Source organism: Trichomycterus rosablanca, chromosome 2 (genome assembly GCF_030014385.1).
Source record: "Trichomycterus rosablanca isolate fTriRos1 chromosome 2, fTriRos1.hap1, whole genome shotgun sequence".
Lineage (NCBI taxonomy): Eukaryota > Metazoa > Chordata > Actinopteri > Siluriformes > Trichomycteridae > Trichomycterus > Trichomycterus rosablanca.
The window spans coordinates 64,547,764-64,572,821 of NC_085989.1; positions in this window are offsets into that span (position 1 = coordinate 64,547,764).

Sequence of the window (25,058 nt, forward strand, 5' to 3'; positions counted from 1 at the left end):
AAGAGGATAATGTAACGATTAGAGAGATATAGGAGGGTAATATACTGATAGAGGGGGTAGAAGAGGATAATGTAACGATTAGAGAGATACAGGAGGGTAATATACTGATCGAGGGGGTAGAATAGGATAATGTAACGATTACAGAGATACAGGAGGGTAATATACTGATAGAGGGGGTAGAAGAGGATAATGTAAGGATTACAGAGATACAGGAGGGTAATATACTGATAGAGGGGGTAGAAGAGGATAATGTAATGATTACAGAGATACAGGAGGGTAATATACTGATAGAGGGGGTAGAAGAGGATAATGTAATGATTACAGAGATACAGGAGGGTAATATACTGATAGAGGGGGTAGAAGAGGATAATGTAATGATTACAGAGATACAGGAGGGTAATATACTGATAGAGGGGGTAGAAGAGGATAATGTAACGATTACAAAGATACAGGAGGGTAATATACTGATAGAGGGGGTAGAAGAGGATAATGTAACGATTACAGAGATACAGGAGGGTAATATACTGATAGAGGGGGTAGAAGAGGATAATGTAACGATTACAAAGATACAGGAGGGTAATATACTGATAGAGGGGGTAGAAGAGGATAATGTAATGATTACAGAGATACAGGAGGGTAATATACTGATAGAGGGGGTAGAAGAGGATAATGTAATGATTACAGAGATACAGGAGGGTAATATACTGATAGAGGGGGTAGAAGAGGATAATGTAATGATTACAGAGATACAGGAAGGTAATATACTAATAGAGGGAGTAGAAGAGGATAATGTAACGATTACAGAGATACAGGAGGGTAATATACTGATAGAGGGGGTAGAAGAGGATAATGTAACGATTACAGAGATACAGGAGGGTAATATACTGATAAAGGGGGTAGAAGAGGATAATGTAACGATTACAGAGATACAGGAGGGTAATATACTGATAGAGGGGGTAGAAGAGGATAATGTAACGATTACAGAGATACAGGAGGGTAATATACTGATAGAGGGGGTAGAAGAGGATAATGTAACGATTACAGAGATACAGGAGGGTAATATACTGATAGAGGGGGTAGAAGAGGATAATGTAACGATTACAGAGATACAGGAGGGTAATATACTGATAGAGGGGGTAGAAGAGGATAATGTAACGATTACAGAGATACAGGAGGGTAATATACTGATAGAGGGGGTAGAAGAGGATAATGTAACGATTACAGAGATACAGGAGGGTAATATACTGATAGAGGGGGTAGAAGAGGATAATGTAAAGATTACAGAGATACAGGAGGGTAATATACTAATAGAGGGGGTAGAAGAGGATAATGTAATGATTACAGAGATACAGGAGGGTAATATACTGATAGAGGGGGTAGAAGATGATAATGTAATGATTACAGAGATACAGGAGGGTGATATACTGATAGAGGGGGTAGAAGAGGATAATGTAACGATTACAGAGATACAGGAGGGTAATATACTGATAGAGGGGGTAGAAGAGGATAATGTAATGATTACAGAGATACAGGAAGGTAATATACTGATAGAGGGGGTAGAAGAGGATAATGTAATGATTACAGAGATACAGGAGGGTAATATACTGATAGAGGGGGTAGAAGATGATAATGTAACGATTACAGAGATACAGGAGGGTAATATACTGATATAGGGGGTAGAAGAGGATAATGTAACGATTACAGAGACACAGGAGGGTAATATACTGATAGAGGGGGTAGAAGAGGATAATGTAATGATTACAGAGATACAGGAGGGTAATATACTGATAGAGGGGGTAGAAGAGGATAATGTAATGATTACAGAGATACAGGAGGGTAATATACTGATAGAGGGGGTAGAAGATGATAATGTAACGATTACAGAGATACAGGAGGGTAATATACTGATAGAGCTCTGAAACACTGCTTACATCTCAAGTTTCATCCTTCAATAACAAAAAACCCACTTTACTAATGTTAGCACTTCTATACAGTGATGCATTATGGGAAAATAGTCCAGATGAGATCATGATCTCATACACAGTTTATCTTCTTTCTTTTATTACACGTGATGAAGGTTCCTCTACCTCCTCATATTTCTGTAGTTTTTGACGTGGGTGATTTTCATACAAAGCCCATAAAAACAAAACAACCTGGATTGAAATGAGAAGATGCAAATCAGGTCGAGCAGGTGTTGTTGAACGTTCAGCCCAAAGAAGGAGAAAAAACAGATCATTCAGTTTTAGATTACTAATGATCCTCTGATTTATTGGATTTTAGCTGCCGTTCATGTTCTGCTACAATACTTTGTGGACTCCTGACCATAAACGTGAACATCCTGTTCTAAACCATCAGCATAAATACACAGTCGCCTCACCCTGGTTTTTCTGGGAGAACATTTCACAATGCTGGAGTTTATCATCCACTCAGTCTGAAGAGCTTTCATGAGGTCAGTCACTGATTCTGGTTTGAAATTGTTGCTTCAGTTCATCCTTAAGAAAGCACTTGGCAGGTCACCGAAGGTCATCTTGCTTTGCATAAACTAAGCGAGGGGGTAAAAGAGGTCCTTTACAATTATGCATTGTGGGAAAATAGTTCATCAGGTAAGAAATGGAGATCAGATCATTAACTCATACACAGTTTATATAACTCAACAGGAACCTTCGTCCTGCCTGTGTGGCCTAAAACAATTTAAATAAGTTAGAATGAAATTAAATACTACAGGGTGAGTCAAAAGTCTCAGGACACATTTTTATTTCAAAAACGAAAGGGAAAATGACCTATCTGAATACCCAAGCAAGTAATGGGTGAGGGGGCCTATCTTTTAGGCTATGTCCAGGACATGGCTGCCATCTTTAAAGCCGCCATATTGGATCAAGGGCAAGTTTTTCCAATGGGAAGGTGGTCATGAAGAAACCTCAACAATGGTTTTGGTAGCCTTTGCGAAATGTCCACAACGCAGCAGCGACGTCTCACAGCAGAATGTGGTGTCAGCCAGTCGTCCCTTGTACGGATTCTTCATACCAATAAGTGGCTTCAAGATACAGCTGCAGCAGAAACTATAAAATATTTAAATACACATTTAAACCATTAATTATTTCATTAAACTTTAATTTTTTTAGCTAAGCTTAAGTATTTATTACATGTACAGCTTCACTCGTAGATATGGGTATTATCCTTCAGGCCACCCAAAAAGGATGGAGGGCCCTGCTGAGTCTGGTTCCTCTTTAGGTTTCTTCCTGTAATTTTAAGGAAGTTTCTCCTGCCACTGTCGCCCTCGGCTGCTCAATAGGGGGTTTTTGGTCTGTTGGTCCTGGATTTTGTAAAGTTGCTTTGAGACAATGTTCACTGTAAAAAGTGCTATATAGATAAATTTGATTTGACTTGATATGTAAACAATACTAACATTCTATGTTAAAAAAACAAAAACAACAACAAATACTTAGAATTAGGAGAGCCAATTTATGTGTTGTTTTATGTTTTTATATTTACAAAATGTGTAATTTCAATTTATCCTTGATGTAAATTCCTTTGTTTGCCACAGTTGGTGTTGACTGGGAAATCTTGACTCTTGTTTGGTTGCAAAAAAATAAAAAATAAATCCAAGAGAGATGCTGGGTACGTTTCCAAAAATGAAGTTTTGCCTTAAATTCATTATTCGTCATGTGAACACAATGTTACTAATTAACCCCCCCCCCCCTTTATATATATATATATATATATATATATATATATACAGGAGGGTAATATACTGATAGAGGGGGTAGAAGAGGATAATGTAATGATTACAGAGATACAGGAGGGTAATATACTGATAGAGGGGGTAGAAGAGGATAATGTAATGATTACAGAGATACAGGAGGCTGATATAACAATAAAACCCACTTTGCTAATGTTAGCACTTCTTTATAGTTATGCATTGTGGGGAAAATAGGTGAGGAGATCAGATCATGAACTCATACACCAGGTGAGGAGATCAGATCATGAACTCATACACAGTTTATCTTCTTTCTTTTATTACACGTGATGAAGGTTCCTCTACCTCCTCCTCACGTGTCTCTTTAGTCTGTGACCTGAAGTGACCGGCGTCCTCTCGTCTCATTCCAGGTTGTTTTGTGTTTTTATGGGACTTTTATGGAAATCAGGACGAGCAGCTTTTACTGAACGTTCAGCCCAAAGAAAGAGAATTTGTGGATTCCTGACCATAAACGTGAACATCCTGTTCTAAACCATCAGCATAAATACACAGTCGCCTCACCCTGGTTTTTCTGGGAGAACATTTCACAATGCTGGAGTTTATCGTCCACTCAGTCTGAAGAGTGGACGATAAATACTTCAGTTCATCCCTAATACAAGGTGTTATACAGATCCTGCACTGGGAAGGTTACTGAAGGTCATCTTGCTTTGCATAAACTAAGCGAGGGGGTAAAAGAGGTTCTTTACAATTATGCATTGTGGGAAAATAGTTCATCATGTAAGAAATGGAGATCAGATCATACTCGCTTTCGTGAACATATTACGCCTGTTCTACAAAAACTCCATTGGCTTCCCGTTGCGCAACGTATCCAGTTCAAAATTCTTCTATTCACTCACAAAGCGCTCCATAATCAGGCTACCTCACCTACCTCACCTACCTCACCGACCTGCTCCATCATCACATTCCCTCCCGTAGCCTTCGCTCTTCTGAGGCTAACTTACTGTCCATACCTACTAGGACTAAGCACCGGGCCTGGGGTGACAGGGCCTTTTCCATAGCTGCTCCATCTTTATGGAATTCTCTCCCCAAACACTTACGAGATTGTCCTGACCTGTCCACTTTTAAGTCAGGTCTCAAAACTCACCTGTTCAGAGTGGCATTTAATCTCTAACAATGAAATTTGCTATTCTTTTTAATAGATTTTATATTTGGACCCTAAAACTTTTATAGTCTTTTCAATGATCTCCCCACTTATCACAGTGACCTCCTTTCCTGATTGCATGTGAATCTGTCCTGTTTTGTCTACTTTTAAGTAATTGTTCTTATCTATTTATCTTCTACTCTTATATGTTTAGTTTATGTTTAATTGCTGTTTGTTTTTGTATCTTTTTGTTTTAATGTCCTGTCTAGCTGTTTTTTGTTTGTTTGTTTGTTTTCCTCTTCATTATCTTGTTGTTGATTGATATGGTGTGTGGATTTTGTATTATGATTTGTATTTTTATGTAAAGCGTCTTTGAGTGTCCTGAAAAGCGCTATATAAATAAAATGTATTATTATTATTATTATTATTATTATTATCATCATTAACTCATACACAGTTTATATAATCTTATATATTCTACCTCCTCCTCACATGTTCCTAAAGTGACCAGCGTTTAAATCTAGCCTGTTTTGTGTTTTTATAGGATTTGCATGGAAATCAGGACGAGCAGGTTTAGTTGAATGTTTAAACTAAAGAAAGAGGAAGAAGAGCTCATTCAGTTTAAGATTTTTAATGATCATCTGATTTATTAGATTTCAGGGGCCATCTACTACAATACTTTGTGGACTCCTGACCATGAGCTTGTTTTACATCCTATTTTAAACATACAGTGGGGCCAAAAAGTATTTAGTCAGCCACTGATTGTGCAGGTTCTCCTACTTAGAAAGATGAGAGAGGTCTGTCATTTTCATCATAGCTACACTTCAACTATGAGAGACAAAATGAGAAAAAAAAAATCCAGGAAATCACATTGTAGGATTTTTAAAGATTTTATTTGTAAATTATGGTGGAAAATAAGTATTTGGTCACCCACAAACAAGCAAGATTTCTGGCTCTCACAGACCTGTAACTTCTTCTTTAAGAAGCTCTTCTGTCCTCCACTCGTTACCTGTATTAATGGCCCCTGTTTGACCTCGTTATCTGTATAAAAGACACCTGTCCACAGCCTCAAACAGTCCAAAACTCAACCATGGCCAAGACCAAAGAGCTGTCGAAGGACACCAGGAAGAAAATTGTAGACCTGCACCAGGCTGGGAAGAGTGAATCTACAATAGGAAAGCAGGTTGGTGTGAATAAATCAACTGTGGGAGCAATTGTAAGAAAATGGAAGACATACAAGACCATTGATAATCTCCCTCGATCTGGGGCTCATCCCGTGGGGTCAAAATGATCATGAGAACGGTGAGCAAAAATCCCAGAACTACATGGCGGGACCTGATGAATGACCTGCAGAGAGCTGGGACCAAAGTAACAAAGGCTACCATCAGTAACACACTACGCCGAGAGGGACTCAAATCCTGCAGTGCCAGGCGTGTCCCCCTGCTTAAGCCAGTACATGTCCAGGCCCGTCTGAAGTTTGCCAGAGAGCATATGGATGATCCAGAAGAGGATTGGGAGAATATCATGTGGTCAGATGAAACCAAAATGAAACTTTTTCGTGTTTGGAGGAAGCAGAAGAACCCAAGAACATCATGTATCATGAGATTTTAAGCCAAAACCTCCTTCCATCAGTGACAGCATTGAAGATGGAACGTGGCTGGGTCTTCCAGCATGACAATGATCCCAAACACACCGCTCGGGCATTGAAGGAGTGGCTCCGTAAAAAGTATTTCAAGGTCCTGGAGTGGCCTAGCCAGTCTCCAGACCTCAACCCCATAGAAAATTTGTGGAGGGAGTTGAAAGTCCGTGTTGCCCAGCGACAGCCCCAAAACATCACTGCTCTAGAGGAGATCTGCATGGAGGAATGGGCCAAAATACCAGCTACAGTGTGTGCAAACCTGGTGAAGACTTAAAGGAAACGTTTCACCTCTATCATTGCCAACAAAGGTTATGTTACAAAGTATTGAGTTGAACTTTTGTTATTGACCAAATACTTATTTTCCACCATAATTTACAAATAAATTCTTTAAAAATCCTACAATGTGATTTCCTGGATTTTTTTTCTCATTTTGTCTCTCATAGTTGAAGTGTAGCTATGATGAAAATTACAGACCTCTCTCATCTTTCTAAGTAGGAGAACTTGCACAATCAGTGGCTGACTAAATACTTTTTGGCCTCACTGTGAATACTTTGCTTCTTCTTTTTATATTTCGGAGGGTGTCAAACTAAATTTCGTTGTATGCAAGTATAATGGCAATAAAGGTTCTTCTTCTTTGTAATGTGGGTAGCATCACATAAGATCTTGATAGGGAACTGTAAGTTGCAGAACGTGTATTAAATGTTACACTGTTTTATTTAAAACATTTGTTTATTTTTTAAGCTAATGGTCACTACCTGTACGTGGAGGGATATTCTGTCTGCTGTTCACATAATCTTTTTCATTTTCTGCTGGTGCTTTAATGGGAATGTGCCATCCATGCAGCCACTAACCCTTGGGAATCCTGAAGATGGTGCAGAGCAATTTTTTTATTACTTTTCAGATTTAATCTTTATTATTAAAGACAAACCTGCTATTCTGTGGCATTCATCTTTGATGTTTATTACAGACAAACAAGAGTTTCAATGCTAGGCATACTTTTTGGATGGACCAACATACAGTTGCCTTGCCTATATGCTCAGCATCTTCTACATCCATGGAAATGTTTTATTGGCAAAAAACAGAGAGCAATGCAAAAAGTCTGGAAAGAAGTGAGGGCTGATCCACGAAGTGTAATATTGCACATGTGTAAAAAAAAATAGACCCATAACAGGGCAGTTGCAACATTCATCGATATGTAGTAAAATCATTCTTTAACATCATTTTCCAAAGACATTCTTGTGTACAGAGATAGGGTTTTCATTCATTAACTGACATTATTGACTCAGTAAATAAATTGACTTAGTAAATTCATCATGATGTTTAATCTGAGTTTAATGACTCGTTCCCGACTAAGATCTGTTCGAATAATTAGCGTGTCTGTATCCACTGGATCCTGGAGTAAAGGACCCGCCAGGTTTACATGAGAAAAGTGTGTGTAACCCAGGGTTAGGTTTAAGTTAACCTGCCAGTGAGCAGGTTAGCTTCAGAATGTACAGGGGTTGGACAAAATAACTGAAACACCTGGTTTTAGACCACAATAATTTATTAGTATGGTGTAGGACCTCCTTTTGCGGCCAATACAGCATCAATTCGTCTTGGAAATGACATATACAAGTCCTGCACAGTGGTCAGAGGGATTTTAAGCCATTCTTCTTGCAGGATAGTGGCCAGGTCACTACGTGATGCTGGTGGAGGAAAACGTTTCCTGACTCGCTTCTCCAAAACACCCCAAAGTGGCTCAATAATATTTAGATCTGGTGACTGTGCAGGCCATGGGAGATGTTCAACTTCACTTTCATGTTCATCAAACCAATCTTTCACCAGTCTTGCTGTGTGTATTGGTGCATTGTCATCCTGATACACGGCACCACCATTGGATGCACATGGTCCTCCAGAATGGTTCGGTAGTCCTTGGCAGTGACGCGCCCATCTAGCACAAGTATTGGGCCAAGGGAATGCCATGATATGGCAGCCCAAACCATCACTGAACCACCCCCATGCTTCACTCTGGGCATGCAACAGTCTGGGTGGTACGCTTCTTTGGGGCTTCTCCACACCGTAACTCTCCCAGATGTGGGGAAAACAGTAAAGGTGGACTCATCAGAGAACAATACATGTTTCACATTGTCCACAGCCCAAGATTTGCACTCCTCGCACCATTGAAACCGATGTTTGGCATTGGCACGAGTGACCAAAGGTTTGGCTATAGCAGCCCGGCCGTGTATATTGACCCTGTGGAGCTCCCGACGGACAGTTCTGGTGGAAACAGGAGAGTTGAGGTGCACATTTAATTCTGCCGTGATTTGGGCAGCCGTGGTTTTATGTTTTTTGGATACAATCCGGGTTAGCACCCGAACATCCCTTTCAGACAGCTTCCTCTTGCGTCCACAGTTAATCCTGTTGGATGTGGTTTGTCCTTCTTGGTGGTATGCTGACATTACCCAGGATACCGTGGCTCTTGATACATCACAAAGACTTGCTGTCTTGGTCACAGATGCGCCAGCAAGACCTGCACCAACAATTTGTCCTCTTTTGAACTCTGGTATGTCACCCATAATGTTGTGTGCATTGCAATATTTTGAGCAAAACTGTGCTCTTACCCTGCTAATTGAACCTTCACACTCTGCTCTTACTGGTGCAATGTGCAATTAATGAAGATTGGCCACCAGACTGGTCCAATTTAGCCATGAAACCTCCCACATTAAATGACAGGTGCTTCAGTTATTTTGTCCAACCCCTGTAAGTTGCTATAGTAACTGACACAGGCTCTCTTTAATCTCGGTTTCTGGAATGGAAAACCTTGAGTTTCCGTTAATTCTGAGTTAACTTACCCGGCTTAACCTGCTTTCTGGAATACCCCCCTGAGTGAGGGAATGTTGTTGTTAGCATGCTGTCGGTAAACAAAAGTCCCACCTGAGCCTCGGTGGGAATATTTAGGCCTTCACAAAATACCAAGGTCGCGGTGGAGCCGTAAAGAAGTCAGGGTTTTATACTGTGAATTTCTTAGAGCATAGAGTTCACTGAAAGAGAACCTTATCGTCATGATGAGACCACAGACGTTGTTTACACCACAAAAGTTGCAGAGGTTCCAGCCATCTAATCCCAGCAGCCAAACGCGCCAGCGTATGTCTCATGAATGTAGAATTGATGCAATTACTGTAAGGTGATACAATTTTGAATGATTTGACATTTAAGTGATATTGCACAGGGGTGTACTTACTTCTGTTGTATAGTGAATATCTGCTCTATCGCTCTCCAGCATCCTCAGTAAAGCCCCACTTTTATTTCTACTGGGTCCAGGGCAAGACTACCACATCAAGTGCACCTTTCCTGTTATAGTATCTGTCACCTTTACCCAGTCATACCATGTATCTGCACCTTTTAGCACTCCATCGGTGTCAATAACAGCCAACAACAGCCTCCTTCTTTATAATATTATTCCCCTTTTACCTTGTGCTAGTGCCCCCCTCTTTTACCCCTGCCCATCAGTGTGTCACCCGCTATATGGCCAACAGTATCTGGACTCTTTTAAGTTCAGGTGTTTTACCCACACTTCATGCTAGCAGATGTAGAACTCAATAGCATACATGAGATGGTTCTAAGTTAACAGGACAGTTTAGGGAAGGTCTGTTTGGGTGTGGCCGTGTCTATGTTTACAGAAGCAAAGCCAACAAAGACATGGCCTATGTGGCCTACACAGAGCCCTGACTTTAACCCTATTAAAAATGTTGGGATGAATTGGAATGTAACCCACAAACAAGGCCTTTCTAAACCATGTCAGTTTCACAGATGCTCTTTTGAGTGGGCAGCAGTTCCCACAGTCGCACTTTTGAGGAAAGTTTCCAAAAACGAACAGTGAAAATGGTGTAACTCTATCTGAACACTTACGGTTTTGACATAGAATGAAGAACAAACTCATGGTCAGGAAGGAGTCCATGTAACATTGACGTTAAAACTTAATGGTAGATGAAATCTGATAGATTGAGCTGCTGTCTCTTCTCCTCTACATCAAAACATCCCCGTCCTAATTTCTATACATCTCCCATTAAATCAAAACAACCTGGATGAGTGGATGATATGAACCTAGGTCACCTGCTATAGACACACGAGAGGAAAGAACAAATGCAAATGGCAACCTCTCGTGTCCTGCAGCTGCAGCCTACCTGGTTTGGACCATTGAAGAACCTTCATTATTGATGGTAGCTGTAACAGCACTTAACAGCGTAAAATGCTCTTCTAACAACAAACTCATTTTGTATTGGGTGGGGGGCATTTGTGATGAAGAACCCATCTTACTGCTCCATTTCCGTCTGCCACATTAGAGTTTTCTGTGGGAAAAGGTGTGCTGCACTAGACAGGTAAAGTCCTGGCCCACACCTTGCTGCCCTTCAGAAGTCAGGCTCTTTGTGGAACTGTGCTCATATTACCGTGGTTTCGTAAAGAACTTTGCCAAGCATGCAGCACCATTGCATTGCAGGGAAACATGTGCCATTCGAATGGACTGGGGAGTGTGCTGCTGCATTTGACTACCTTAAAGGGGTGCTCACCTCTGCTCCTCTTGTGACATTAGCAAACCTTTCTATCCATTTGACGTTACATTTACTGCATTTAGCAGACACTCTTACCCAGAGCGACTTACAGTAGAGCTCCCATAGTGAACATTACCTTCCTCTAGTTTAGGTACACAACAGTTCAATAACACCGATCTGCTGAAAACCCTGTTAGAACCAAAGTGTGTTTTATTTTCCTTTTAACATTCACACTGATGCCTGTAAGGAATCTGTAAGGGTGGTGTTAGCACAAGACATCAGTGGGAGAGAACATGTTGTGGCCTACGCCAGCCAGACACTCACCCAAGTGCAAAAGCGGTGGTCCACTGTTGATAGGGAACTCTGGGCTGTTGGATGGGCTGTGAGAGAATTCAAACATTATGTGGGGCTGTTAAGATTTACCATCATCACGGATCACCGCCCTCTGCTGGGCTTACGAAACATGAGCATCGATAATGATCCAACTGAACCACGAGGCCGACGGGTGCTGGAGCTGGATCCATTGTTGTGTCCAGTGCATGAATGTACTTTATTATTGAATGACAGCGAGTGAAAATGCTATTCAGGAAGTGATGTAGTTGATACCCTGTCCGGTTGATTCGCGGGAGTTTATGCCATGCAATGAAGTTCAGTTCAGTTAGACATGGGAAATTTTATGCCCACAATAAAAGACATGTTTTACTGATGTATAAATGGTTGTAATCACCACACTTAATAAGTATATTATGTATATGAATATATGTTTGTGATGAATGAGATTATGTCTGTTAGTTTAAGGTTAATTAATTGTTGGAATTTTGGACATTCCATGGGAGGAAAGAGGATATAAAAGGGTCACCAATCTAGGAGTTGGGGTTGTTGATTAGTTGGAGTTAAGTGGAGCTAACAATAGACAGTTGGTTGTAAGCAGTGGATTTTTGTATATATTTTTGTAACTAGTGTTGTGTTTTCTTTACTGGATTAATTTCTCACCTTGGACTACACATCTCACTGTGGATAAATCATCCTTAAAGTCTTCCTTGTGAGTTTGCCATCATTTTGTTTTGTTGATTGTGGGACTTGTACGGGCTTGGTGTGAAAACCTACATGACAATTGGTGTCAGAAGTGGGATGGCTACTCGTAAAGGAGGACATGTGGTATGGAGGAGGATGGGCCTTCGTTCACAGGCCCGGGGCACCAGGGCTGATGAAGAGTGGGATACAGCGAACACGGCTGAGGAGATGGAGGAAGAGGGGGAATGTTCCTGCCAAAAGGACCTAGTCCAGTGAGAGTAGCTATCAAGGCACAGCCAACACGACCCAGAGCCGGAACCACCGCACCGGAGACAGCGTTGTTGTCTTGCTTTAAGAAGTTTCTGGCAAGAAAGGAAAATGACCTGCGACATGAACTCTGGCCATTGATGGTAGTTTTGGATAGGGAGAGGATAGCTCAAGCACCAACTGCAATAAACTCCAGTGGAAGTAGGGCAGGAAGTCCCAGATGGGGTCTGCCGACCACACGACTGCCACAACAGCCAACCCAGATGCATACAGTCCAGGAGAGCCAAGCAGAAGGACTCTGGGAAACCAGTAGACATCTGCCAGTTGAGACTAAAAATGCACCAACCATTTTGAGCAGAGAGCCAAAGATTCCTCATTTTGAGCATGGAGAGGACGTTGAAACCTTCTCCTGAGGTTTGAGCGCATGGTCAAGACTTGGAGGTGGCCTGAGGAAGAGTGGGCGATCGAAGAGTGTCGATTAGTACCACTGTTAACAGGTAAAGCCTTGGATGCATATACAGCAATGGATGAGGACAGCTCGCATAACTACTGGTACCTCAAGGAAGCACTGTTACAAAAATTTGATATTTCAACTGAGACCTACCGACAACGGTTTCGCTCACTGTTAACACCTACTGGAGAGTCGCTGACAGGGGCCTACCACTGTCTGCATGGATTGTATCGACGCTGGGTACGGCCGGAGCAACAGACCAAGAAACAGATTGGAGAGCTGATTATCCTAGAGCAGTTGCTGCAGATTCTTCCAGCAGAGGTTAGAACCTGGGTGAGGGAACATGAACCGGAGGATGGACTGGCAGCCTCAAAACTTGCACTTCAGTACATGAATGCTCACAAAGGAGGTTTTGTGAAATTTAAAGCACCACCATACCATGCCAGTAGAGAAAACACTGACATAATTCCCAGGGGAGGTACGTGGACCCGTGAACGAGATGCAAGCAAGCGTGAGGACAAGAACGTCCGATGCTTCTACTGCCAGCAGCCGGGGCACAAAGCAGCAGTATGCCCCATAAAGAAACCCAAGATCACGGGATATTGTTATGTGCCGCGGGAAGAAAGGGACAAATCCCCAGGTACTGATGTGATGCAACAGCAGGTGCGGATTAATGGCAAGACTCTGCAGGCCATGCTGGACTCAGTGCTGTAACCCTGATAAAAGAGTGCCACATCCCATGGAACACTGTAGATCATGGACACTGGAAAAAGGTTCAGTGTGTGCACGGAGACCAGATGAGTTATCCACGAAATGAACTGTCTGTGGAAGTGCAAGGCAAAAAGTATTAATAATGGCAGTAGTCGTAGCCAAACTGCCATATGATGTGATCCTTGGACAAGACATACTCCTGTTACTAGACCTGATAAAGGGGTCTGAAAAGCCAGGAAAGACCGAACTCCCATCCTGCAATGGAAAATGACAAGGTGTCTCAGAGCCCGGTCCAGTCATCACGCGGTCTCAGAAAGGGCTGGAGCCATTACCTGATCTGGCGGATGACATCGTAGTGGAGGCTGAAAAAGGACTGAGGAAAACACAGCACAGAAGACATCTGGTGAAAATGACGGGAGGCCCGGAACCAAAAATGGATACACTGGGAGGTGCCAGAGAATATGGAGGCATTAAACGGAAGGATGAAACACTAAAACACGGTTTTGAGAAGGCTGAAAATGGAGAGCAGAAGGGGGCCAGCGAAGAAAGATGGCTGGTGAGGAACAACCTGCTGTACAACCTCTCTGACTCAGGGACTAAAAGACTAGTTGTGCCATCCTGCTGCAGACAGCTGGTGCTAAATTTGGCACATACTGTTCCTTGAGCTGGACACCTGGGACGCCAGAAAACATACCTACGTTTGGGGAGCAGGTTCTTCTGGCCCTCCATGTATATGGACACACAGAATTTCTGCAAGACCTGTGCTGTGTGTCAGAAAGTGTCACCACTGCGGCGATCAGAGCGTGTGCCATTGCATCCTCTTCCAGTGATCAGCATACCATTTTAGAGAGTTGCAATGGACATTGTGGGCCCGTTGGAGAAAAGCAGTACTGGATACCAATGCACTGTGTGCACAATTATTAGGCAAGTTGTATTTTTGAGGATAAATTTTATTATTGAACAACTACTGTGCTTTTATTCAATTCAAAATGTTAATAAACCTCAAACCTGAATATTTAAGAAAGTGAAAGTGAGGTTTTGGCTTTCTTAGGAAAATATCTATGTGTGCATAATTATTTGGCTACTATTAGTGCGCAGAATTATTATGCAACTAAATAAAAAAACTAAAAATTTCTCATCTCACTTGTTTATTTTTATCTGTTAAAGTGAGAATAATAAACAAATAACTTAAAATTAACAAATAAACATTTCTGACCTTAAAAAAAACAGTGACCAATATAGCCACCCTTCTTTTTAATAACAGCCAAAAACCTTCCATTCATGGAGTCTGTCAGTTTCTTCATCTGTTGATGATCAAATTTTTGTGCAGCAGGAACCACAGCCTCCCAGACACTGTTCAGAGAGGTGTACTGTTTTCCTTCACTGTAAATCTCCAATTTAAGAAGGACCCACAAGTTCTCAATAGGGTTTAGGTCAGGTGAGGAAGGGGGCCATGTCATTATTCTTTCATTTTTTAGGTCTTTACTGGCTAGCCACGCAGTGGAGTACTTTGATGCATGCGATTGAGAATTATCCTGCATAAAAATCATGGTCTTCTTGAAAGATGTAGACATTTTCCTGTACCACTGCTTGAAGAAAGTGTCTTCTAAAAACTGGCAGTAGGTTTGGGAGTGGATTTTAAGTCCATCTTCAACCTGAAAAGGTCCAACTAGCTCATCTTTAATAATAGCAGCCCATAGCAGTAACCCACCTCCACCTTGCTGGCATCTGAGTAGAAGAGGAGCTCTGTGCCTGTTACTGATCCAGCCACGGGCCCATCCATCTGGTCCGTCAAGAGTCACTCTCATCTCATCAGTCCATAAAACTTTTGAAAAATCTGTCCCTAGATATTTCTTGGCCCAGTCTTGACGATTTAACTTATTTGTCTTGTTCAGTGGTGGTCTGGTTTCAGCTTTCCTTACCTTGGCCATGTCTCTGAGCACTGAACACCTTGTACTTCTGGGTACTCCAGTTAGGTTGCAGTTCTGGAATATGACAGCACTGGAGGATAATGGTTCCTGGTACCTTTACGTTTGATTCTTCTCAAATCTTTGGCAGTTAATTTGCATCTTTTTTTCTTAACACGTTTCTTTTGACCCTGTTGACTATTTGCAACAAAACGTTTGATGGTTCTGTGATCACGGCCCAATATCTTAGCAATTTCAATAGTGCTGCATCCCTCTGAAAGACATTTTACAATTTTTGACTTTTCAGAGTCACTTAAATCTCCTTTTTGGCCCATTTTGTCTGAGAAAAAGAAGCTGCCTAATAATTACGCACACCTTAATATAGGGTGTTGATCTTTTTAGGCTACACCCTCCCACATTACACAAATACACAATACCTGATGTGCTTAAATACAACAAGCATTCAAGTTTATACAGCTTGGAGTTGGAAAAGATGCTTAAAAATTATGATATGGTGAAAATACTCACTTGCCTAATAATTGTGCACACAGTGTACATACTGGTCATCTGTGACCATGCCACCCAGTTCCCTGAGGCAGTACCACTGCAGACCACACCCAGAATTATAAGTGCTCTGGTACAGGTATTCTCAAGAGTGGGGATACCCGAAGAGATCCTCGCAGACCAGGGGACCAACTTTACATCCACCCTGATGAGACAGCTACATATACAGCTGGGAATCAAAGCTCTCAAGACCACACTCTATCACCCACAGACTGGTGGCCTGGTAGAGCGGTTCAACCAAACCCTCAAGTCAATGCTAAGTAAATTTGTTGCAGATACAGGAAGAGACTGGGATAAGTGGTTACCATTCTTGCTGTTTGGCGTGTGGCGTCGCGCAGGAGTGCAGCGGCTTCTCTAGCTCTCGGTGTTAGTGTAAAAAACTAGTATGACTACTTCAAATAGAACAGCAATAAAGTATAGCTCAACAGCATTAATGGAACTAAACAACAGTGTCCATGTTCAAATACCTTTGGAACTAAAAGCAGCGCTCGGTAGGATGCGGATTCTACGAACGGCATGCAGCGGCAGACGGAGCTGGCTCAGGGCCAAAAGGAAGTGGTGCGCGAGAAAGCAGAAGAGGGGTAAAAAAGCCGGTCTGCTATCCAAGCTAAGAGCTAATGCTAACAGACCCGCTATTCCATCACTCTTTTTATCCAATGTCCGAGCGTTGGATAATAATATGGACTTGCTGCGACACAGACGGTGCCATCGGGAGAAGCAAAACTGCAGTGTTCTTGTTCTAACAGAGACGTGGCTTAATAACAACATGCCGGACTGCGTCTTTGAGCTCGCCGGGCGGCTACTTTTCCGCTCGGACAGAGACCGGCAGCTCTCCGGTAAAACCAGGGGAGGAGGACTCTGCATCTACATCAACAAAGGTTGGTGCATGAACTGTTCTGTAGTAGGCAAACATTGCTCTGATGTGGTGGAATATTTAATACTAAAATGCCGTCCCCACTATCTGCCTCGGGAATTTACAGCAGTGTTCATAGCTGCGGTTTATGTTTCCCCGCAAGCTACCGCTAATGTAGCGCTGAAGGAGCTGCAAGACAGCATCGGCTCGCTACAAAATAAACACCCAGAAGCGTTATATGTAGTGGCAGGGGACTTCAACCACGTGAATCTACAGGACATTTTACCTACATTTCATCAGCACGTTAACTTTGTGACCCGGGGCAAAAACACTTTGGACAAAGCAGCGCCACGCCCCCACCTCGGAGCCTCGGATCACATCTCTCTCATGCTCGCCCTTGCATACTGCCCAGTGTCAAGGAGCAAAAACCCTGACAAAAACCATCCGTGTGTGGCCTGAAGGTGCTGTGTCCAGGCTACAGGACTGCTTCGAGACCACAGACTGGCAGATCTTCAGGGAAGCTGCGACATCAGAGAGCAATGTTGATTTGGAGGAATACACAACATCTGTTATGGACTATATTAGGACGTGCATGGAGAATGTGACCACCTCAAAGACTATAACCATCAGGCAGAACCAGAAACCATGGATCAACGGCGAGGTGCGTTCCCTGCTGAGAACCCGTGATGCCGCATTCAGAGACGGTGATGAAGCTGCACTTAAAACTGCCAGAAGAAACCTGTCTGCTGGAATAAAGAGGGCAAAAGCCACATATGCTCTTAAGATTCAGGGTCATTTCACATCAAACGACCCACAGAGCATGTGGAAGGGCATTAGGTGCATCACAGACTACAAGAGGGGGGGCACACAGTACCCTGAGGACCCAGCTCTCCCCGATACCTTGAACACCTTTTATGCACGCTTTGAGGTCTCCAACACCACCACCCCCTCCTGGCTCGCACCCTCCTTGGACAAACTCCCAGCCATCAGCGTAACAATATGGTACAACCCCTCCTACTCTACTCATTAATGGATTAGCTGTGGAGATGGTCCCCTCTGTCAAGTACCTTGGGGTTCACCACCATACTGTACTGTACCATACTGTACTGTACCATACTGTACTGTACCATACTGTACTGTACCACACTGTACCATACTGTACTGTACCTCACTGTACCATACTGTACTGTACCATACTGTACTGTACCATACTGTACTGTACCACACTGTACCATACTGTACTGTACCTCACTGTACCATACTGTACTGTACCATACTGTACTGTACCATACTGTACTGTACCACACTGTACTGTACCACACTGTACCATACTGTACTGTACCTCACTGTACCATACTATACTGTACCATACTGTACTGTACCACACTGTACTGTACCACACTGTACTGTATCATACTGTACTGTACCACACTATACTGTACTGTACCACACTGTACTGTACCACACTGTACTGTACCATACTGTACTGTATCATACTGTAACATACTGTACTGTACCACATTGTACTGTATCATACTGTACTGTATCATACTGTAACATACTGTACTGTACCATACTGTACTGTACCACACTGTACTGTATCATACTGTACTGTATCATACTGTAACATACTGTACTGTACCACACTGTTCTGTACCATACTTACTGTACCATACTGTACTGTACCTCACTGTACTGTACCACACTGTACTGTACCATACTATACTGTACCACACTGTACTGTACCACACTTTACTGTACCACACTGTACTGTACCACATTGTACTGTACCACACTGTACTGTACCATACTGTACTGTACCATACTGTACTGTACCACACTGTACTGTACCATACTGTACTGTACCATACTGTACTTTACCTCACTGTACTGTACCATACTGTACCACACTGTACTGTACCATAATGTACTGTACCATACTGTACTGTACCACACTGTACTGTACCATATTGTACTGTACCACACTGTACTGTACCATACTGTACTGTACCATACTGTATTGTACCACATTGTACTGTACCACACTGCACTGTACCATACTGTACCATACTGTAATGTACCACATTGTACTGTACCATACTGTACTGTACCATACTGTACTGTATCATACTGTACTGTACCACACTGTACTGTAACATACTGTACTGTATCATACTGTACTGTACCTCACTGTACTGTACCATACTGTACTGTACCATACTGTACTGTACCATACTGCACTGTATCATACTGTACTGTATCATACTGTACTGTACTGTACCACACTGTACTGTACTGTACCATACTGTACTGTACCACACTGTACTGTACCACACTGTACTGTACCATACTGCACTGTATCATACTGTACTGTATCATACTGTACTGTATCATACTGTACTGTACTGTACCACACTGTACTGTACTGTACCATACTGTACTGTACCATACTGTACTGTATCATACTGTACTGTACCATACTGTACTGTATCATACTGTACTGTACCACACTGTACTGTACCACACTGTACTGTACTATACTGTACTGTACCATACTGTCTGGTGGAAAAGTGGCATCATGCCCCATATTTACTTACAGAAGAAATCATCATCTTCTTCTGTCACTAGTCTGGCTCTACTTGAGCCTCCACCCAGGACTAGAGGAAGATGAGCATCAAGTTTCTTCTCTGTACTGGCACCCAAGTGGTGGAATGAACTTCCTCTGTCTGTCCGAACATCTGAATCTCTCGCTGTCTTTAAAAAACGATTAAAAACCTTCATCACCTCTTTACTAAACACTTAAGCTGACTTGTACTTACTTACTAACACTCTTATTTATTTCTTTGTGATCTAAAAAAACACTTTGGCTCTAACTGGTTTCCTCAGTGTTCTTGGACTGTTGTTTGCTTTAGACTAGAGTAATGAAATGTTTACTATGGAAGAACTTCTGTAAGTCGCTCTGGATAAGAGTGTCTGCTAAATGCTGAAAATATAAATGTAAATAGGATTTGTCTTTGAATAGAATGTTCCACACAGTGTAGTAGTACATGTTCAGGAGTCTTCCCATGTATCAGGCATGTGCACAGACATTTTTGGGGGAAGGTGCTCAAGCCCAAAAAAAAGGGGCACCCTTCACCAAAATTATTAATAAAAAAAGAAAAACCAGTAGAATATTTAACTTATATATTTATTTTGTTAATACAATCAATACACATCTAATCAAATAACTCAAATTATCAAATTGCATAAATAAATGAAAAACAGGCAAAAACAAGCCCATATTGTGCACGCTTTTTAATAACCAAACATCTGATACTGATAAATCTCCCTCATTTGCTTTACTGGTAGATTTGCCTAATCCAGGATAAAAGAGAGCTGCTACCCTGAGCTGCTGCTGTAGTTCCTTTTCTTTCTGCTTTTGTAACTTTTCTTTTCTTGGCATTATGCTGCAAAATGTGTAAATGAGACAAATCAGTGTTGTGCATAATAATCAAGAGTGACTTACTGAATCTCCATAAAGGGGAGAACACAGTATACATCATTTTACTGTTTTCTGACAGAGTTGAAGCGTTACACTAATAATACACCATTACTAGTATCAATTTACCTCACCAGACTGTCATGTAGCTCAACTTAAGACCTCCCTTTGATTTCAAATCAGAAACCCACTTTGGGTAGTTCATGTTAACAATGGGCCTATTATTATGCCAATAAAATCAAATAAACAGCTAAATAACATTTTTCTATTTATTCATCATGTTTTGTATGCTGTTCTATTTTATAGAGCATTATGTTTAGCCTTCTACATATATTAGTTTGTAATGTTAATTATTCCTCATTTGTAAACCTCAATGGTTGAAGTATAAATGTTTGCATGAAAATAACTCCTCGACTAAAGGTGACTTTTCCTACACAGCGTTTTGGCCAGGATGCTGTAATTATAAAATATTGTATGTTTGTATCTATTTTCAACACTTTACTGTGAGAGCTACTTGACTTGAAATAAAAGCAGTATTTATAAAACAAAGTTTGTAGGTTGTGAGGGACATTAATAAGTGTATATTAAAATAGTTTTACATTATTATAATAAATTATATTAGAGTTTAATAGATTTATTAAACTTATCTCCAATTAGATTTATCTCCAATATAAAAATATTATGGATTTATTGATCTTAACTCTAAATTGAAATAAAATAAAAATAAAGGTATTATCTATAAAACAAGGTTTGTAGGTTGTGTGGAACATTAATATGTGTATATAAAAAATAGTTTGTGTTTATTATATTAAATTATATCAGCGTTTAATAGATTGTTTTAGTTACAATATACAAGTATTATGGATTTACTGATTTTAACTATAAATTGAAATAAAATTTAAATAAAAAGCATTATCTATAAAACAAGGTTTGTAGGTTGTGAGGAATATTAATATGTGTATATTAAAAATAGTTTGACTTTATTATAATAAATTACATCAGAGTTTCATCGATTTATCCCTGATATACACTTGTTATGGATTCATTGATCTTAAGTATACATTAAAATAAATACAAAATAAAAGCAGTAATTACAAAACAAGGTTTGTAGGTTGTGAGGAACATTAATATGTGTTTATAAAAAATAGTTTGACATGATTCCATCAATATATTAAAAGATTTGAATGGATTTATTTCTCTGTAATAAGTGCAGAGTAAATGTTTTCTGTTAGTTTTATGATGCTCCCTAACGTGTTAGCTGAAGTTGGCGCTTGATCAGCGGTTTCATTTTATTTTTTCTTTAAATAAATACATTTAACCTTAAAATTATTATAAAATAGTTTTGTAGTATGTAGCCTACTTTAATCTGTGTAAGAATTCATAAAATAAGTAGATGTTAGGTGTTTTTTCAACCATTTATATAGATCAGAATAGTGAATATTAAACTTGACATTATCCTGCAAAATGTTTGTGCTCGTTTCTTCAGGCTTTCACATCAAAATAAGTCAGATTTTAAATGAAACAAAACTAGTGAACTTGTCTAATTTGTAAAACAGTAAAACTGTCTTTAAATTCTCTGTCTGTCTGCTGCAGTTTGTCCCCCTCCCCCTTCATTAAACATGACAAACATCAGTAAACAGCTGGACAAGGCTTTGTTTTTCATGACTCATGAGTACAGAACATGTAGGCTATGTGTTATGCATGGATGCTGTTTGTATGAAACACTGTCATTACCTGTCTGTAGTAAGTGTGTAGCAGCGGTTTGGCCTGGCGCTCAGCACTGCAGGAGTGTTAACCGGAGGAGGAGGAGGGAGGGGCAAAGCGGGGATCAGATCGGGGCAGAATTCTCACAAGAACTCAAATAAATACCCGTCAGATATCAAAACACTGTTGGGAGGGAATTGATGACAGAGAGGGTAATTTTTATTTTTAAATATTGATGAATGTAGAAAAAAATTGGGCTCCAGCAGTAAGGGCACTTTTCTCATCCAGTGCAAAAGGGCAGGTGCTTGAGCACCACTAGGGGTCTATCTGTGCACGTGCCTGCATGTATGCAATACTGACAAAGCCCTGTGTCATGTTTCTGAATGAGGTGTAGTGATGAATTCACTAAGGTGTGACCTATTTGGAGCCGAGCCAGAACCACTTCTTGTCTCCGCCCGTATCCATCAACTGTACCTGAACCTATCCTAGGCTGGATATTGTACAGATGTCTACCCTTTGACTCATGTTCCCACTCACTCTGCCATAGGGTTTGAACATGCCTCTTAATAAGTACTTTCACCTCTACCTGAGAGGAATTGTCATTTCACATCTGCCTCGTTTCAAACATTGTTTCGCTATCATATCAGCTATTTCATTTCCACTTACTTCCACATGTGCTGGAACCCATAGAAATTTCACACTTATACACTGCATTTGAAGCCTAAACAATGTCTGGAAGATTTCTAATATTAGATCCAGCCTGCAAGACGACTGCCCAGTTCAGAGTCTCTGGAGAGCAGCTAACGAGTCTGAACAGATTACTAAGTGCATGGGGCACACGTCCTCAGCCCATTGCAATGCCAACAGAATCGCCAGTTCTGGCAAACACTGAAATATTATTTGATAACCGCCTCCCTATAGTGACCTGGAATTCAGGAATGAAAACTGCTGCTGTAGTTCCACCATTTGGGTGCTTAGATCCATCTGTGTATACCTGCAAAACACCACAGTAGGACAGAGCTAAATACCGATCGACCACTATAGAGTCTGTCTGCCTATCATCCTTTACAGATAACTCTATGTAGTGTTAAGTCAACATAAGGCTCAGGAAACAGCCAAGGTGGAGTCACTGGCATTGGTACTGTCTTACAAAACTCCAGAATCCGTAGACCCATGCTCTCAGCTTCCCTTTCACTCGAATACCCAAAGCTTCTAATAATATAGTGAGATTGATCAGTGCCATCCTGTACAACACTTGCCACTGGATGACTTCTATCATGCCCTTTTATATTGACCCAATATATTATTGATAAAGCTATTCTGTGCAGTTTCAATGGCATTTCCCCTGATTCTACCTGTAAGGATACAAGTGGTGATGTTTTGACCGCCCCAACACACATTCTCAGAGCCTGAGCTTGTATTACATCCAGTGCTCTCAAATTAGAGACAGCTGCTGATCTATATGCCACACACCCATAGTCAAAAACAGATTTCAGCAATGCTCTATAGATATACATAAGTGAAGACCTTTCGGCCCCCCAGTCACATCCCGTCAGGCATTTGAGTATGTTTAGGCCACTGTTACACTACAAAATTTTTTTATATGGGTTTTCCAGGTCAATTTGGAATCCGTCCACATACCTAAAAATCTGACGACCTTCACTTGCTCCAGCTTCTGACCATATAATCTGAGACCCAGAGGAGTAGTTTTACGTCGATGTGAGAAACAGATAACCTGAGTCTTTGAGACTGATAGCTTAAAGCCCCAGTCATTTGCCCAACACTCCACCTCTTGTATGGCCTCCTGCATCTTTTTTTATAACAAATGGGAGATTCCTACCCCCCTACAGATTTGGCTATTCCTGAACCAACATTACAAAATATGTCGTTTATCATTACATTAAGAGCAATGGGCTACAAACACTACCCTGGGGTGTTCCACTTTCTATATTATAAATCTTAGAGAAGGCAGTTCCCACCCTTACTTGGATTGTCCTATTTTTTAAGAAATTCATTATCCAGTTATACATTTCTTCTCCAATCCCTAATTTGTCCAGCAAGCCTTCTGCCCATAGCCTATTGTATGATTTTTCTATATCAAAAAACACAGCCACCACCACTTTAAGGAGCTGTGCTTTCCTAGCATCTGATTCCAGACACAGTACTGGGTCCATTGTCATCCTGGCTCTACAAAAGGCGCTTTGATATGGCGTGAAATAGCTACATCTGTCCAGATAGTAATTTAACCTGTCTGTTACCATATGCTCCATCAGTTGCTTAGATGTGAGGTAGGCCTGTACCCTCTAGGACTAGAGAGGTTCTTGTCCGGTTTACCTATAGGTTCAACTACGACCAATTTCCACACTGAGGGCAGCTTACCCGATATCCATATTTTGTTGTAGAATTTTTGGATCTTATCCAGGGATAGATCTGACATATGTTTGAACATGTCATAGCAAATCTTTCCCAGGAGATGTTTGTCCAGACTTAGCGATGGCTAGTTTGAGTTCCATTAATGTAAATTCCAGATCTACGACTCTGTCAGACTCCTCTCTTTAAAGAAATGCTCCAGGATTCTGCAGCCGAATCTAATCCCTGCAAAGCCGCATGTCTTTGCTTAAATTTGTGGAGCTGTGAACTTTCACAAAATCCTGGACTAACATTTCCACCTTTTCAGCTTCTGATACACCTTCTTTACCTCCACATTGTAGTACAGGTATTACACTACCCTTACTTATCCCCTTTATTTTTATTATTGTATGCCACACATCACATACAGGAATTTTAGGCCCAATGCTGCTGCAGAATGACCTCCAGTAATCTCTCTTCGCTGTTTTCACCATTTTTCTTACCATTGCCTGTGCTCTTTTATATGTCACCAAGTTGCATGGCAGAAGAGTTAAGAGATAAGAATTAAGACACACCACCACCAACTGGACTGGAGTGTGAACAGCAGCTTAGCAGTAATAAACCTCCATTAGCTTCGCAGGAAGCTTTAGAGAGGACTACAGTCAGTCCTAGACGTTCTTCCAAGCAGTTTCTCTAATGTCCTGTTTTGTTTTCCAACATGCTTCTCTAACTATGTTTTTTCTTTCTTAAACCT